Source organism: Poecilia latipinna, unplaced genomic scaffold (assembly GCF_001443285.1).
Source record: "Poecilia latipinna isolate Pla-1442-1.1 unplaced genomic scaffold, P_latipinna-1.0 Scaffold291, whole genome shotgun sequence".
In the NCBI taxonomy this organism is placed as follows: domain Eukaryota; kingdom Metazoa; phylum Chordata; class Actinopteri; order Cyprinodontiformes; family Poeciliidae; genus Poecilia; species Poecilia latipinna.
The window spans coordinates 142,065-161,856 of record NW_015112907.1 but is presented as its reverse complement, the minus strand read 5'-3'; the positions used below and the strand labels follow the sequence as shown (position 1 = coordinate 161,856).

The 19,792-nt window shown below is 36.2% G+C and overlaps 1 protein-coding gene across 1 annotated transcript in view; it reads right to left on the bottom strand.

Annotated features, from left to right (window-relative positions):
* LOC106948507 (adhesion G-protein coupled receptor D2) overlaps positions 1–19,792 on the bottom strand; it is a 92,149-nt gene that overhangs the window by 57,101 nt on the left and 15,256 nt on the right. The gene's annotated exons all lie outside the window — the stretch shown is intronic.

Genomic DNA, 19,792 nt, shown 5'->3' with positions numbered 1-19,792 from the left:
CTTTTTGGAAGTTTTCCTTCCCCGTCCTTGCAGCTCACTCTACGTAAAATCGAGTGGAGTCCATTAAATGTTTACCGTGAGCCATTAAGTGCAGCTTAGCTTTGCACTAAAAGCTTCATGCTACTCTTTAATCCTAACCTTTGCAAGTGGCGTCGCTAAATTAAGCTCATCATATAAGCATATCCCAAGCTGGACATGAACAAATGAACAGGTTTTATTGCATATCTGTTGTTACACTGACAACAGAGTTAAAAGATCAAATATGCAAAGGCTCATGTGAACTTACGGTAATACCAATTGGGTGTAAAATTTAAGTTTACAATAAGACAAAGTGTGAGAACAAATAATTCAGAGTTTGTCTGAACAAAGCAGCGGATGTTCTATCCGCCAGTTAATAAAAATTTGTTTCAAATTTGTAGGTTTTGAAGGCATCTTTGTCTTACCAAGATGTGTTTTGTTTTCAAAAGCTAACATCTAACAGTAAGTTAAAGCAGCTGCATTGTTGCAAAAATTAGAAAACTCTAGAAACAAAGTAATTCAAATTGCCAAGTGCAAATTTGCCTTTGTTTCTCCATGGCACAGAACTCCAAATTAATCAGAAGGTAAGTCAGACACCATTTGTTTCTCTCTTACAATTTATCCCAGTTACAAAACAATTTCAGCAGAAACTCCAAAATAAAAGCAGGCATGACTGATATACTCATATTTAAAAATATTCAATTCAGGGGTCTAGTTAAAGCACATTTTAGATTCAAAAGGACATTATCATTAGTACTTTCTAAGCTGGGTTACGACAAGTTCAGATCTGGCACAAAGCCCCACAGATGACAATTAGCAGCAGAGCAGAAAAGTTTAAAAATTATCAGCAAATATGTTTATATGTTGGACCCCTGGTGTGCTACCTGAGCAGAACAGACTCTTCCCATAGGGTATTTATTTTGTATTTTGTATTTTTCTTCACTGCTGTTGTTGGTACATAAAACCTGATCTGGAAACAAAACATAAGTAGATCACTACATCTTTTATATTTCACACCTGCAGCCCCTGAAGATACACTTCACAGTTTTAGTGTCAACACCTTAGTGCACTATAAATGATTACATATTCCAAGTGAACGATAACTATACATTCCCCCAAATCTTTCACCTTTCAGCGTCGCCATTTCCAGTTTCCATCAAGCTCTCCAATGGAGAGGACTTATAGGGAGCAGCACTGGCAGGTAAAAATCTCAGAAAAGAGCAAGTTTATGACACTGTCCTTGGGAATCAAATTTTCAATGTACAGATATGAAAACTAGATTAAGGGGGGAGGGCAGTGTCTTGGCAAAAAGATGGGGACTGACAGGGCAGGTTTTTCTTCTCTGCCACAATATATTGCTTCTGTCACCTAACTGCTCCTTTTTGTAAGAGAAGCGGGCAACGCGTTTCATTAAACTAGAGTGACATCAGGGAAAGGAGCGTTTTAAAATTGGATTAAAAGTTACTGTACGTTTCTTTCCAGAAAGAAATGGCATCTGCTTAAATTCCATTTAGGATTAGGATCTGGACAATTTTAAGATGATCATACAGTAGAAAAAAAAAATACTGCAAAAGTATTCCGATCATGTATTCTGAAACTTTTCACATTGGTGAAATATTACTACGAAAAGCATCAATGTATTTTTTGTTGGGGTTTTGGTTGATATACTAATATCTCCCCCTTCAATACATCATCTTACTTGATTGTGGTAAGAAAATCCTTGAAATCACACAGTGCTCCCCTTTAAAGGCTCTTCCATTGCTGCTGTATCACAAAGCAAAGATGAATGACTCTTCAGTCATGTTTAATGTTTTTTTTTATTTTTTACATTTCATAAAAGAAAGGCTTATTAGTAATTAAAACGGTTCAATAGTATCAACTTTTATAGACCACATGCTTTATGTTGTTTACAACAGTAACATCTGGCACTCCCATGGCTCAGTGTCAAAGTTATACTTGTTCAAACTGACATTATACACTGAAAAGGAAATTTTTACAATGTAATCTTTGTGTTGGACCAACAGCTTTATCAAAAGAAATTCAGGACCAAAACCACAACATCTTTTTCAAAGAACTGCAGAGAGCCAAAAAAAGAGAGATATTTGAGTAACACAGACCTTCCGTCAAATACGCTAGCCCAAATTCAAACACACAGAGACACTTTTCACAAATAGAGCTATCTGCGTCTCTACTTGGCAAAAACGGTGGGGGGGGCGGGGGGAAACCTGCCTTTCCACCTGGTAATCATTAAGAAAATGAGAGACAGAAGAGGTTAAAATGCTGTGATTGAGGGGAAAAGAGAAGAAATTCACACTTCTGCACTGGGGCTTGCTAATGTCTCTGACCCCTCCATGCATAAACAGTTTAATTAACATGTATACATAACTCGCACTTTAACTGCTCATGGCACGTCAAATCAAAGTGTCTGTCAAAGCTGTGAAAAAAGGGAGTTGATGGTTTGCAGGTCTTCGGTTCAAATCCAACCCGACGTAACTGCTCCAGCTGGCCAGAACAACTGGCAGGAGACACGGAGGCAGAGAGACGTGCAGGTACACGAGTAACCTGGCACTCTGCAGGGTTAAAAAGGCAAATACCTACAATAAAAACTGAAATACCTAGGCTTGCATAAGATGACCAGAAGGTAAGATGGAAAGATGCTTACAGCGGGGAAAATAAATCTCAGTGCATTTTTCTCAGGATTCTACAATTTCTGTGGATTTAAGGTTAGCAGAAGGAATTGAGTTTGGCAGATATTATTAGTGGATTTTAAGACACCATGCTGCTCTTACACACAAACGTTTGTTTAAATCCATATTTCATCACTCTGTCAGAAAATCACAAACTGATTATTTTTCCAAACAATGGAAATAAATATGTAAGCTTTGTTTTTAAGGTTGTGCTCATAGAAACAAGAGTAGAAATTGGTACTAAAAGAGGAGAATTAAAGTTACCTATATTCAGTGTCAGTGACCTGTTGGAAAAAAAAAATATTCCCAAGGAAAACACAGAGGGGTGTCAGTATCTTTTTTCTCTGTCTACTAAAGCTGCTAAAACTATCAATAAATCAAGTCTATCGGTACGGCACATTTCAGCAACAAGTCAGTTCAACATGCCTTGTAAAAAAACCCACAAAAATAAAAAGTCACAAAAACATCACACAGTCACCAATTGAGAAACCAGTAACAAACATTTCCATTTTATCGAGTGCCATCATCAGAATTATCAATACACATCAAATATGATGATCAACGTTCCAGTGATCATAGGTCAAAAGCAACTCAAGCGGGCTTGCAGCCTTGATTTGAAGGAACTCTGCTGTTTTAAAGTTTTCTGGACGTTTGTTCTACTGGAAGCCATCAGAGGATAACAGGAATGGAAAACACAATAAACTGAAGCTGCTCTCTTTGATCAGTTCTGGCTTTCAACCTCTGACTGCCATGTAGCCTCCTGGGATTGAAAGTAGCCACAGCTTTTTGAAAATTTTCAAGCTAAGGTAAGAGGTTTGCTTTCACTTTGGAGATGCATGCAGGGGCTGGTGTTTTAACTTATTAATGCTACACCCTGCAGAAGATTAAGTTAGTTTTAATGAAAAGTGAGCAAATTCACTTGGTCAAGGTAAACTTAATCCTGTGTAAATAGCAGATTTTGACAGTAAATTGGTATTTGACTGGTCCTACGTTTTGCTTTGTAATAAATATCGTATTGGTTGAAAACTGCACTTTAATCCTAATAAGGCACTCTTGTGCCTAAATAAATAACAGCTGCACTCATCACTGATATGATGAGTGCACATTCTCTTCACATTGTAAGAAAATGCGAAGAGAATATGAAATGCTACAGACAAATGAACATTTCTGCTCTGAATCATTTACAGTACTTATCTTAAATGCATGGTTAATTTTTATTCTTATCCTTAGATCTGCTCCGACGCTACTTCTGTTTGAGGGTGAAGTTGAGGCAAAAGTTTTCTTTCTGCTCTTATTCTGTTACACATTATGAAGGAAAGTGGATAAGTTCCTCTTTTGAAATGGTCTTGTAAGATTCCCACTTTCTCTTGATAAGAAACACGGTCAGCTGTGTGTCAAGTGGAGGAGCAGACCCCCAAGCGAACCTGCCTCAATGGGGTACAGCAACAGAAGAAAAGTGAGAGTATCTACACACACACACACGCACACACACACACACGCAGGCAGGCAGGCAGGCAGGCAGGCAGGAAGACTCAGAGGCCAGGAAGAACACCAGTACCGGTGTGTGATGGCTCAGGAGAGGAGGGAGAGTTATTAGCTTAGCCCTGAACCACCTACTTAATATAGGGGCCGGCGGTGATCGCTAACAGAGCCTGGCAGAGGTGACAGCTTTTGGCCCTGCTTGAGGAAATCCAATTGAAAAGCAGCCAAGAGGAACAACAAGCTCGAAACAGATGTTGCTCGCTACCACTGGTGCAACTTGGGTACACACAACCCGGCGGCGGCAACCCTTGGTGGCATGGCTGACACACAAACCTAAACACTGGGAAGTGGAGGGTCACAATGACTGGAAAAGTAGCAGAACCTGTTTAACTTTGACACTTACAATTGAAAGTGATGTTGTTTTATTTTCAAATGTACATTAGTGTTCAGATCAGTCCCACAAGCCTATCTGGCTTCCCAAAACATCTCACTGCACATTTGAAAAAAAATAAAATAAAAAATTGTGTAACTTAGTCCAGATGGCGCAGATGGCAGCAGCACTTTAGCCAATCAGGACATTCAAACACAGAAGTGATGAGTGGGACCGCTTAGATACAACAGAGCCTGAGAGAGACTGTAAGAGAATGTGCCACCAGACATCATATTAAAATGAGTGTCACTGCTTCTTCGACCCTGTTTGTAATCAAATTCCTGCACTGGTATGTGTAGTAAATAATTGCACAAGCAGAAAGTATAAGGTAAGAGTTAAAATAAGTAGCCTGAAGGTAACAATATTAGCAGCACTAACCACCTCTATCATGAAATTAGATTTCTGTGCAAAGGTCAGTAAAAAAAAAAAGAAAACAGGAATTGACTGCACATATAGAATTGTTAAACATTATATCTAAAGTCACAGAAAATTAAAAATACATAATTCCACTATGTTTCCACCTGTAATATAGCCACCCTCTAGTAAAACAAGATGCTTTAATGAATATATTGCCTGTGGTGTTAATCAAAAATGCATTCTTGTTTTCAAACTTTAAACTACTTAGTTATTTTTGTTGTGTTATATTATTTTAGCACCTCTTGCTTTTTGCCATTCTTTCCCATATACACAGTCATGACCAGAAATCACAATGAAATGTTCTCACTTAAAAACAGGGCAAAAAGTGAAATCCCCACTAAAAATAGACATGCAGATGTGACACCTACAATTTACACTTTTGTTCTACCTTATATAGTTCTACAACTATTTTAGTTATGAGCTCAAATATGCAATTAAGCCCAAATGTTTAATCTCTGTGTATTTTTTATTTTTACTTTCTCAAGGTAATAAACATATTTGAATTTTTTTTTATTTTTTTTTTTTATGTGCACCTAAATTGGATAACACAATGCTTCTTTGTGGCGCACCTCAAGAAACATGAGATAAACAAAATGTTCGCAAATCTCTTTACAAATGTCTGTGGAAGTAACAGATCCACCCGAACACTGATCCATCAAATGCTCTTCCTCTTTTTGTGCTCCGATCTAGCGCACCACTGGAATCAGAGCACAAAGACTTTCAAATCATCACAGCCTCATTCTCCAATAATAATTGAGTTAAGCAAGGCCAAACATACCTTAGTCATAATAACATTCATTTATTTCTTTCTATTTACTGCTCCTGCAAAAGAGCAAGAACGAAAAGGAGTGGAGAGAGAGAAAGGGAGAGAAACAGAGAGAGAGAGAGGCGTAGAACGAAAAGCAGGGGGAGAAATGGGCTAAAATCAATTGTGACATATCTTTATTACTAGTCAATGATAAATGACTACACATTTGCCATCGCTCTGGCATTATGTCAGTGTGTGTCTTATCGATTTTACATCAGACGGACAAATGTTATTGACAAAGTGCCCAAGAAACAGATGAGCACTTTATTTTATTTGTTTTAACGTGTAAATAAACCTGAATGACAAAGAATAAATCTGATCCGACTGAGTAGCAGATCTTAAAATTGTTTTTTTTTTTTTTTAGGTATCTACACAAATCAGGCCTATTTAAAGAGCCAAAAAACAAAAGAGAGAACTGGTAGTTTATGCTCTGAACATGATCACACTGCACACATGTGGTATTATAATGGGGAGGGTGGTTTAAAAAAAAAAGAGAGAAAGAGAAAGAGATTGAACTGTAAACAAGCTAGCTTTTAAACAAGACAATTTAGGGTTCCTTGTCTTGGATGCCAAGAAAAACACAGCCACGGAAAGCTGATACAAACTTTTAACACATGGGTCAAAGCGGGAGACTTTGAACTGGTGCAGCTAGTGCAGAGAGCTGTTTAATTAAAAATACTTTGGTATTCGGCTGGCTTTCCTGGCGCACCTTCTTGTCAAACTGAATGTTATCCCGCCGTCAATCTTCCGATGTTTTTTTTCTAATCGTGTAGTTTTCCTCTGACAGGGAGGATAAACAGAAGAACACACGTCCGGGAGAACAGCAGCTGGGCGCTGGATGGGTTTGAAGAAAATGCACACATGTGCCCCGAGTCGGATACTGACAGGAGATGCTAATTTTTTTTTTTTTTTTTTTTGAAGTTGTCACATAGCGATACATATAAGTATCAGCAGTACCAGATAAGTTTGTCTCCACTAATTATAATTGCTGAATATTTAAGATATAAAATCCAAACAGAAAAAAACAATATATTTAACAACAATTAATTAAATTATATAAAACATTATTCAATTTGCTAAGTAGTTAACTTCTGAAGGCAATTGATTATATTATAACTTGTTGGGGTATTAGATAGAGAGCTGAATGCAAACATACAGTGTATTTTTTTGTTAAATAATTGAAAATCATGTATAATTTTTCAGATTTTATGCCACTGTGTCTCAATCTGTCATATAAAATTGAACATTTTATAGAGCAATATGAAATTACTGTATTGAAACCTGCATTCATTATATGAACTTTTAAGAACACGCCTCTACCACGGATGCCTGTAAATGTGGGTCATGCATCATATTTCCATAAAAACTGTAGTCTAAGTATTAGTCTGACACTAAAAAAATTCACAATTGTTCACTGTTTTAGTCATTTTCCACCACAGTGCAAATTATAAATAAGCAAGACTTAACTAGTAGTGCTGAAGAAACATTTAACATAGCAATAATTCTTTATGAAAGAGACGGTCCACATAAGGCTCTTACACCTTCACAGAAAGCAGCTTCCTGTTGAAGCTGCTCCTACAAAACTGCTGCTTCTGGCATTCTCACCTGCAAACATTACTTGAGCTCAGAGGCAAGCAGAATTAGGTCCAAACTAAAGTTCAGAAAGTTATTTCTCATCTCTCTGTGGAGGTGGAAAAGGAATTTCCAGACTAAAATATAGCAATTTGTTGGAAATGAAACAAGTTAAACATAATCAGACAGCCATGAAAAAAAAAAAAAAATCTATGACAGCTTGTAGCTCCTTCAATTGAAGATCATGGATGGCTTTAAAAGGGTCAAGTTCTGCAAAAAAAAAAAAAAACAGGAAAACATGGTTCTGGTGTTTTTACTGTATTTCACAAACACAGGGCTGAGAGCTATAAGTGTCTCTATAATGTATAAAGGAAAGAAAGGAAGAGAGAAGGAAATAATGAAAGTAAAAGAATCAAACAAGGAAATAAAGAAAAAGAAAAAAGGAGGAAGAACGAAGATATCTAATTAATTAACATAACACGCAGGTCATCTATTAATGTCTACATCGCTAATATGTGGATTTCTTTACATTTTGTAACATTTTCTGACACTTTCAATCTTTGAAAAAGTGCAGGTCATGTACACATTTTCTTAACTGCACATACATGACAAAACAAAACAAACAAACAAAAAACCGTTTAATTTACAGGACCTATATGAGCAATATATTACCTTTAAAAGTTTTAAAATCTGAAATAAATTGACAGAGAATTTTCGATCTTGTTATTTAGAAAACTGCACAAAAAAGAGAGGTAACCTTGTCCCTTTGTGTGAGTATGAATGAGCTGAATAAATGGATCTTATAAGTGGGTCTGTGTCTGCAAACGCAGACCCGCATTATCCCTGCTCTGAAACTCTCCGTATTCATGCATTTGTCTGGGAGTGCACGTGCAAATACATGTGTGCAGCGCCACCATGACGGCAAGGTGCATCCATCATGATAAGCCGGCAGACTCTGTGACTGTCACTTGCAATCACACTTCAGTACGGTTCAAAGGACTTCAAAGTGAAAATGAATGGTAGTTCATTGACGTGAAGACTTCATAGATCTTCGTTTCTGTCTTCTTTCTCACTCTTTTATTTTTTGGAAGAGAGTTGCACTCCCCCAGTAAGCCAGTGAGGACGGCTGTATGATTCATAGATTCAGCCCACTATGAATTGTGGGACAAATAACAATTGTAACAGTTTGAGAAATAAAACTTATGCGTAAAGATTTCTACTTTTTTTTTTTTGCCAAATAACTTGTATTTCCCACATTTTTGACTAAAAATAAATAAAACACATAAATCAATTGCACACAGTATTTGCAAAATAATAACAATTGTTTAACAAAAAAACTGAGTGTCTGGTATTGAGGTAATTTATCCAATATATTGTATTTGTTTAGCACACCATAAAATAAAAACAAAATTAACATAACTGTGGCAGAAATTTAAGCTTAATTTAGTGAGACAGGGCTGCTACTCTTCTCAAAGTTCTCTATGAGAATTTGTGGTTTGACGAGATGTTTGTCAAAGAAAAGACTCAACATTTCATTAACATCTATTTATTACACCATTATCTCTGGAATAAAAGTTTAGAATAAAAAAAAATACAGTGCGACTGAAATAATTGAAAGAAAAAATCTAAAACATTTGTTCTTAATTGTGCAAATAATTTCTGCAAGAGCTGAAATGTCAAACACGGCATAATAATGCCAGTGATGCAGAAGCTGCAGCGCTGGCAGGGCCTGCCTTTGATCTAGTAATGACTCTGTGTTTGTAAAAACTGTGAAGATCGGGCTACAGGTCTCCCTGCCTCTCCCCCGTCTCTCCCTGCACTGGCCCAGGCTCTGTTCTCACTCTCCAAGTTGTTTGATTGGCACATGCTTTCACCTAATGAGGGATAATTACTAAGTAAAACAAGTGGGAGACCACATCTGCTCAGTGTAAAAAGAAGTCCAGGCCTGGCGCAATCTGTCAGCCGAGGCTCTCGGATTGTGTGAGCGAAATGGCTTTACCCACCTTCGCTGGCTTCTCGCTCCAAGACAAACCCGCCTCCGGGAGCCCCCCTTCCTTCTCCTCCCCTCCTCCTCCGGACCCAGACGAGAAGCAGATTAATAGGAATCAGCATGTGGCTGTAAACACTCAGCGGGAAGAGTGCATATCTGTGTGTGTTGACATGGATAGGAAACGACCTGGGGTATCTGTGGAGGGCAGGCCGGGGGCCACAGCAGGAAGGGCAAAAGGCCAGCGAGGGACGATCAACATCCCAATCAGTGTCCCACTGCCAGAGCTGTTGTTCTCCGTCTCTAATCGCTGCCGTTTTGTTTTCCTTCACACAATGCTCTACTGTAATGGTAGTAAAGTATACAGGTAGCTACCCTGCTTTCCAGATACTTCACTGCCCATTAATCATCCCCTCATGGGATTTACTCTGGATAAGTGGTTTCTAGATCACTTGTCCATAATTAGAGATAACGGTTTTAATTAATGGGAATAACATAAATCAGAAAGGAAACCATGTGGTGTGTGAATAGGGGAATTTCATGGTTTGTACTTGACAAAAGTCCTCTGATTAAAAATACATTTAAATTAAAAATAATAATTAGGGATAATTTGTCAAAAAATCCTATTTTGAAATGTGAGATGTTTGCTAAAAAAAAAAAAAAAAAAAAAAAAAAAAAAAAAAAAAAAAAAAAAAAAAACTCAACAAAATAAAAATAAAATCCAGAGTTTGTCTTTGTGATTCCTCAGATCAGCCATTCTTTAAATATCACATTTTCTCATTAAAGAGCAAATGGAAAAAAATTAGAAGAATAATTTATGATGAGAGTATTGAAAAACACAAATACATCATCACTGACGTATTCAAAGCTGCAAGTTAACCGAGAAGAAAACCACACTAACACTACAAATAAGGTTAATAAAATGCATCCACTGGTGAGAATGATTTAGAAAAAAAGATAATGAAGATATTTACACTGAAAAAAATTACATTTTAGAAACTTTTTGAGTAATGTTTATTTGCGTCAAGGCAGATGCAACAAAAAAGAGGGCCGCTCGCGTCACGTAAAGTGGTTCATACTGGACAGCCATTTAACCTCCAACACCTACAGGCTTTTCTCAAGCAGATCTAAGCATCTCCTTACCACCCAGTCGCTGAAACAACCACACTGTTTTGCTTTCTCGGCCTACTCTGACCCAGTTCTCACTAATTACCCTCAAAGTATACATCAAAGACGGGTAAATCCAGGGATCTGCGGCGACGCTGCGGGGTAAGGAAAACCAGGACTATCCCTAACCTATTCACCCCATGCCATCACTGATATGGCTGTTTTAAGGTTGTGTGAGTGCGCACACATGCCGAGCAGTGTCAGCCAGTACAAAAGGCAAGGCGGTGAACTTATAAATAGATCGGTCATTGTTTCGACGTGGGTAATTTCTGGTGTCTGAGCTGTTCCTGACAGTGTCTGCAGCACAGATTGGAAGACGGGAAGGAGGGGACGTGGGAGAGTGAGGTCATGAAGGTGAGAGTCAGCTGATTGAATGCTTGCTTGCTAACATGCATTTGCACACAAGGATAAAAACAGAGACATATATATCTGCTTATGACAAATGGCAAAGCAGGGAGGATTTTACAAATTAGATGGGCGGTAAGCTAGCAGAACACACACTTTCAAACACACAAAAAAAGCACACAAAGGTATGGTTTGGCAGGGGCAAGGGGGCTCGTTTGCTTTCTTATGACACAGTCAATTACTAAATTGAGCTGGCAGGTAATTCTAAGGCAAATAAATGCAGGCAGGTTTAACAGAAGAAGAGGTCTTAGAGGTGGTGGTGCAATGACAGGAATTCTCTAGCCTTTTTTTTTTTTTTTTGACAGGAAACCTATTATATGCACCGCTTTATTTTTGCAGGCCAGTTTTCAATAACTGATGTTTCCAAAAGTATTTCACTCCCACCAAAAGGGAAAGAAAAAGTCAGGCTTAGTTCATCACACATTCGTTTTGCTGCCCTCTCTTTTTTACTCCTAGACTTAATATTTACATTATATAAGAAAATGACTGCTGATATTATACTTTCATAAGAATTTCCTGTATGAAATTTAGTATTTGGAGTTAAGCCTCCCTCTTCTGTTAGAAGTTCTACATTCAAACAACATTACAGAGTGCTCTACATAGATTTTTTTTTCTTTAAACAAACAAACTAAAGAAAAAAATAGAAGAGAAGGAGAAATAAAACACACTATAAATATACCACTTAAAAAAAACTGCAACATCCTCATTATAAGTGCCATCTAAAAGAAGTGTACTGGGAGTCAGGGCCGACCTTGGTATCCCGTTTGAATATTGTTTTTAATGCCGTGCCTGGTAATTGAGAATGCAATGCTAACAGTGGACTTTTCTTTCTTCTCTTATTTTCTTGGGCAATGGGGATGCAAACAATCTTGTCATGAAATTATTTATTTGTTGTTTTTTTTAAACCATGCTTCAGAATTAACCAGTGACACAAAGGAGTTTTTTTTTTTTTTTTTTTTTTTAATGTAAAAAACTAAATAAATAAAAAATAAATAAACGCATCAGTTGTATCCCACTGCATAAAAAAAAACTGAGCAAAAAAATAAAAAATAAAAGATAAAATAAAATAAAGTGAAGCAGGCAGAGCATGCCACATGGACAAAATTACCAATTGAGTGAAACAGGAAAGGAAAACGTTCCTTCTGAATGGGGCTGCTGTTCAAGTCTGGATGAGTCGAAAGAGAGAAACGTGACCCAGAATCTGATGTTTTTGTTTCCTCAGCTAAATGAAAAGCACTGACTTGGAGTGAATCTTGTTAAAGCCAGATTGTGATAGTTAATGCCCATTAACTTGTATAGGTTTCTTAAGAAAGACACTGTATGCTCAATTCTTCTCCTAATCTATAAGCAGAAATAAAATTCTACATCATCTTATCTAGACTATTAGTTTTTGTTTAGAATTAGCTTCCATTTACATTGTATGAAGTCACAAAAAAACTCACATTTGAAGGCAATAAAAAGCCAAATGATTCTATCCATGCGTAATAAAATTAATCCAGTTAGACTTAAATTAAATTAGATTAGACCTAAGTATTTATCATCTTGTTTATAAAAAATGTGTAAAATTTGTTATCAACAATAAACACCAGCTATGGTGTTTAACAATCCCAAAAATTAACAATATTGTCAAGGTTGTTAATTTCCTACTCCATACTGTTATCTCATTGAGAAAATAAATTAATATCAACAGATTTCAAATTATGATTAGAGTTGTTATCTTGTGCTGTTTAGCAATAAAAAATAACATCTCAATGTAACGAGTGTCCCGAAGTAACTTATTTAATAGCAATCGGTATTTAAAGAGCAGGACTCGACTTTGTGAGGCTTCAACTGCTGTGACATGCAGTAGCAGCCATACAGACAAGAAGAAATTGAACAGTTTGAATGAAGTTATGGTAAAATGAGAAGAAAACAAGTGAGCAATTTGTACCAATTTGTAAGTGAGCTTCAAATGTAACAACAGACTCAAGATACTGGGTTACTGTTTGACTCCAAGACCAAAGACAAGAGCAGTCATGTGTTTATTAATAATTAAATATGAGCAGAGGTAAAAGAGTAATAACATAAAGTAAAGTATGGATGGGTTTACTGGTGAGCTAAAACTAAAACACCACTGATATCCGAGTAAAAAGTTATTCATATAAGGCCTAATTACAAGTGACTATATGTGTTTGTGTACACAAACCTGTTAAAACCACCAACTGTCTCTTAGAGTTTTGCTCTAAGCAACTTCTGAGTGAAAAAAATAGAAAACCTCTTCTTGCACAATCATTTTAGAGGCCATAAAAGCATTGCTTACTCACACAACAAATCTTCCATATGGCAAAAATCAATAGGCAGAGCAACACTTTATTGATCATATCTATATCTTAGATATACTCTGATGTCAACTAGGCAAGTCTGGTCTGTGCCCGCGTGTGTGTGTGTGTGTGTGTGTGTTTGTCTAAGTGTCGATATCTGTTTGGTGGTAGTGAGCGTATTTTAATGCAAATATTAAATTCTAAAATATCTTGCAAGAATGTGAATTAATCTTACAATTAAATTATGGTGTGGAGTAGTCTTTTAGAAAAGCAAAAAGTACAATTCAGCTAAAAAAAAAAAAAAGTTGTAATGTCTTTCAATTCATACAAATAAATGCACTTTAACTTTTAAGTTTAAAATAATTACACACCTTCTTTCTAAAACAATACAACAATGCTTTCTCAAAGTTGTTTTAAGACCTTGATAAAATGATGAATTTCATATCTAAAGGTTTATTCCGCCTGTGAAAATCTCCTAATTCATGAGATTTACGATAAAACTGAAAATGTTTGTTAATGTGAGGAAATAGATCTAAATACAACATGATGAAACAGACAAAATAACTTTTCTTATCCATTTCTGTGACTACTCAACTTTTTTAAAGGCACAGGGCTGCCCTCCTCAGGAAACAAAGCACTACAACAGAAATAAACCAACACATTTCTGAGTAGCACTTTCCCAGTCAAAGTCAACAACTATCAACAACTCGCAGAGAACAAACATCACCTTAATATTTGCTTTACCAACTGCTCAACTTCCTTCACCTCTCCTATACTTCCTTTTTTTTTCTCACCAACATCTAACTATCTCTGAACCTCAAAGTTATTGATAGTTTAAAGTTATGGGATAATAATAGGATGGACACTGCATGACCAGGAACCTATTATACCTGGATAATAGATGGTACGGGGATTTTGAACGACATTACCCCGAGATTGGATGACAAAGAGTGGAAGAATTTATGGCCTACCCAAAGAGCACCCATTCTTCTCTTCTATCTCTTGCTGATAAGGGAGTAGATGAGGCATGACCGTATTTATGGTGAGGATGTTCATAAAAAAATAAATAAATAAATAAAATAATAAAACAAGTAGTAGTAGGTAAGAATAAAAAGTTTCAAGCGTTCAAAATTCATGCCGATGTTTATTTTTGATAAAAAAATAAAATAAAATATGACAAGGGACCGTGATTTCTCACATTTAAAAGAAGTCAAGAAAATGTAGATGCACCACAAATTCACTGGATTCCATTATTCAGCCAGAATGGCCTGACCTATGACAAGCTGTTCTGAAAAAAGATTTTCTGATCTGCGAAAGCACTAAATGTAAGTGCTACCGGTTAGTGTTAGCAAAAACACTCGATGATGTCGATGATTACTGTTCGAAGATGACAAAAAGTTAGCATCAGGGAAGTGTTCTTGATCAGGTGACAGAAAGCAAAGAGATATGAAAGCTATTCAAAAGGAGGATATATTTTCCAGGGCATGTTGGGGTACGTCTGCGGTTCATCTAGGCTGCGAGAGAGCAAGACATAAAGTAAATTAAGGAGTACTGAATAGACAACCCTCCAGTTGTCATGTCTGACCTCCTCCATGAACTGAATTTCAAAGTTCTATAGGAGCCTTTTGGAAATCTAAATGAATGCAGACCTCCAGAAAATACAGATGTTACAGAGATTGTTTTGTAACACACACAATGTGACTTTGTCTCAACTCCTATTATGAATATTTCTGGACAACACAGCAGAAAGGCTATTTTGTATCTCGTGTTGAAACAGCTCAAGAGCCACTGGAATTTGACAAAAATCGACATCTGCAGGTGATTCTTACATCTCTACTAGGTTGTCTGATTTGAGAATGTTACTCCACGGGTCACTAAAGGTACAAGTCCTGCACCTTAAATGACAACAGTAGATTCTGGTTGCAAAGTAACACATGGCAAACATTTGATTTGTTGTAATTAGATACAAACAAAGAAATAGAAAAAAAATAAAACATCATGATGATCACAGGAGTGGAGTGAGAGCATGACACAAAACCTCGAATCGGGACATAAAATATAATAGTGCTTTCTACAAGTTCAGAAAGACAAAAGTGCATTAATGCCAGTGATTTTTTTCACTATAATGTGTTCAGGCAATAACAACAGTGGAGATAGTTTGTAGTTGTAAGGATTGTAGTGGGGGAGATGAGCGAGCTGCATCAGGGAGAGCTATAAGAAAAGGCTGGTCAATATTATCTGTTTTATTGATTTCATAGTAAAAGCTTGCTGCTTAAGCTTTATGTTATTTGGGCTGGGCCCATTGAAAATAAAACAGCTACAAATAAAGAAAAAAACACACACACTGTTAAAATTTCTTACCAATTTATGGGTTTGTTCGTTTTATCACTTGCCTGCCAGAAATTTGCCTGTCCCAGTCTTATGGTTATACCAATGTAATAATGTGTGTGAATGGTATTTAGTCTACTCTCTAACAAACAGATTTGTTGACACTGAAGATGGCAAGACTGTCTTCAGCTCAAGTGTACCGTTACACGGTAAAACAAAAAATATCAAGGAGACAAGAGAAAATGGCCAGTGCCAATGCTGTGACACCACAGCTTCGCTCATAACTAAATTCTCAGATAAACATGAGGACGGATGATGAAATTTGCCAAGTTGAGGTAAGAACATTAAATGCTGAACCAGCTTCCTGAGAGCCGACAAAGAAAAAAAGAGAGAAATCATAACTCAGGCACATCCTGCAGTCGTAGGTTTTCTGACATGAAGTAGCAACTGTCCATACTTGTAACAACGCAATCACTAATAAGAGATACCATCAATAAGTTGCAACTTAAACATATTCTGCAATCTATGTCTTTTTTTTTTTATCCAACCACCTTCATCAGAACAAATTAGGCCTTTTCTAGCCTATAATGGCATTGAGTTTTTTTTAAGGTCTCATCAGCTTGTGCCAATTTTGACCGATTTAGTTCTATAAAAAATACATGAAAGACATAAAATGTTCCACAAGAAAAAATATATATATATTTTTCAACTGGGAGGAGGACAAGTCTGAATCGAACATAATCATTGTGACGGCCATGAAACCATGCATCGTTTTCCTTTCAGTTTGTAATCATGCATATTTTTTTTATTTAACACATAAAATCCCTATAGGATATGTTGGAATTTTTGGCTATAATGTGATAAAAGTGAACTTTTGCAAAGAACTGTACAGATGACTTCACTCAACCTATTCAATATTTTTAGATTACCGTTATAGACAATAAGAAATAATAAGAGCAATGTGTTTCCTCTATTCCAGACACAGAGCAGGTGCTGCCCTGCACATGGAGAGTGGCTGCAGAGCCTCAACTCCTGCTGAACTTGGATTTGAGTTCTCTGACTCCAATCCATTCAAGGCTAGTTAGTTTGAGGTGAAACCTAAAGTTGTAAACCTCCCATGTATATTTTGTATAAATGTAGTGAGACGTTTCAGAAGCCAGATTATAATGGGGTCTTAGTTTCACCTTGGATATTATTTAAGCCGCATGTGAGAAAACTGTTTGAATCTGCTCTCACTCATTGATACAGTTCTGGCATAAAAGCCACTTGAATGACGACGTTGACCAAATCACCTGCACAACATTAAATATGGTTGAGTTTGGAGTCCGAACATGCCCGTACGGTTGTTAAAAATAGGTTTATTTGTCAGCGGTTTACCAAACTGTAAAAGCCCAAGAACTTTTTTCCTTATGATCACTTGGATATTTATCCTTCAGAACAGGGCGTTTTCTGTAAAATTGAATGTTTTCAGCAAGAAATGTTTTAGCTTTTTACATTTGTATTTGCTTTTATCAAAGAAAAATTCATTGATTCATTAAAAGAGTCCCTGAACTAATATAACAAAATGCCATAGAAAATAGAATTGTTGTCTTTATACAAGAAAAAACAAACAAACGTATTCACTTTTGTTCAAGTCACTGATTAAAAGTGTAATCAATAAGTGACTAAATTTTTTGGTGTCTTTTAGTTAATGACCAGGGCCATCCTGCATCGTCAAAAAGAGAAAACTTAAGAGATCCATGAAATGTAGAAAAGGAAGCAGACAAAGAAAATCGGATCATAGGATTCAGAGATGAAAAGCTGAATAGACAGAGCCGGTTAGAATTAAGCACATAACAGTAATCCATATCAGCGATTAAAATGTTAAACAGCGCAGTCCTACAACAAGAGCAAAGTAAACCCCCCCCCCCCCCGTGTTAATTACTGTCGACATGGAAAAAATATAATTAGATATGAGAGGGAAACAGAAACTATTTATGGTAAGCAAAGGATCTGACTTAATGATTAGAGTGGAGCTAAGTCCTCTATTGATTTTCCGGTTAAATATACAGCTCAATTACAGATACAGCTGATTAAAAGATAACTACAACCTGCAAAAGCAGATGCAGAGAAGTGGGGGAGGAGGGGAGAAGGGCAGAAATACAAAGGGGTCTGCTACAGAGAAAGTAATACAAAATATGTTTCAAGCTTTCCGTTTGGACAGCAAAGTAGAAAATAACACTGAAATGCAGAAAATCATGATCCAAACAGGTGCCTTTCTTATTAAAGAATAGATGCATATTTGAATATTAATGTGTGTGTCTAAAATATCAAACAAAAAATATAAAACAGCAAGAACAGCACAGTATGCACTAAATTTTTAGAAAGGGGTTTTGACAATGTGAACTAAAGAACCATAATACTGGGCTTTGAATACAAAAAAGCAGAAAATAAAATAAAAAGAACAATTAGAGTACAATTTTCATGTTAAAGTAATTCCCTTTTTAACACATAGACAGCAACCTTTTCCCCTTTTTACTTTATATTTGTCAATGACAAGTAAAAACACCTTGATATATGTCGTACCCTCTTCATATGAGAAATGCAGAATTGCTAAGTTTAATAGAAAACCTTTTTGTTCCTGATTTATGAACAAAATATTGTTTACATTGCTTAAACTGTGATGTTATTTACGACCTTTGCCTTTTTCCAGCTGACAGTAACAAACAGATGGTCGTTTTAAAGGCCTTACATAAGAAAAAGACTTAGAACAACTATTTCTTGTAACATATTACATTATTACAAATCACTACATGCAATTAAAATCAGCCTAATGTGATATATGCAACATTTCTTCCCAGAATGCAGTTTTAAGTGAGGGAAAAAGATAAAACTGGAATTAGTACAGATGGGTATTCTTGGTCAAACTCAGGGCGAGGCTGACTGAGGCCCTAAGCACAAATTCATCCAGGGGCCTAATTCCAATTAAGACCAAGAAGCAACATAGTGCTGCTAACTTCTGTTATATTGTCTATACTTTAAAAAGTACTGACCTAATTGTGAATTAAAATGCATCACAAACTGTGTGTAGTTCAGTTGCTTCAAATTATTTATTACTGATGAGAGCTACAGATAAAGTGCTAGTTTTAAAAATAATATTTTTTTTTTTTTTTTCAATATTTAATGTCCATTGTGATTCTATAAAGGCAACGCAAGGTAAAAGGATCAGCTTAATATTTTTGTTTTTTAGGTAAATTGTGAATTCAAAACATTTAGGGGTCTGAAAATATGTTTTTAGCTCGTGACACATTTTTGAGCAGGTTTTCCCAACTACTGCAGTGAACCAGAAGAGAAGTACAGAATTGTAAATGCACATATTTAATCTATTTAAACAATTTAAAGCCTGATTAACAACATGTTGGAGGAAATGCACCATCTCAAATTTTTATAATCCTTTTGTTAAGTGAAATAAAACATGACAACTTCATGTGCTATGGCAACCATGGAAAAAGATCAAAATATTGCAATAATATTTACAGTTTTGATGTGTTTGTAAAGCTTCTTTTTTTTTTTAAGGTTAGACATTTGAAGAAATAGCTACATAAGCTTTAATTATTACTCAAGCTACAGAGGCATTCCTCTGTATATGAATAACCTGCATATTTGTGAACATTTCCTGTGAGAGCCGTCAAAGTCTCTTGGATTGATAAGTTTGTGTAGCGTCACCGTACTTGGAAAGCGCAGTGTTTACGCGGTTAAAGTTATATTCATATGAATGCCTGCCAGGATAAAAAGCAGAGAACTGCACTGACAGCAAATGAGAAACTAAACTGACACTTTAATGTTCCAGCTGATGAGTAAATGAAAGGAATTTTCAGAGAATCTTGTTCTTCGGTTTTCTTTTCATTAGAAATTAACCTTAAAATCCATCCAATATATTGTTTTCTTCTTTTTATATTTCACCAATGGTACCACATCAATTTTCTAAATAGATTGTGCAATTATCTGTCTATTGCTGCGTTTGCATTGATTTGTGCTTTTTATATCTGGTCCATAGACCTTGTACAGTCACAACGGGAATCTATCCCGTGTAAAAAGAAGGGGAAAAAAAGAAGGAAAAAAAAAAACATGCATGAATGTGCATGAATGTGGGACCATTAAACTTCTTTATGCATTCATGGAGACTTTAACCTTTTTTTTTTTTGTTAGTAA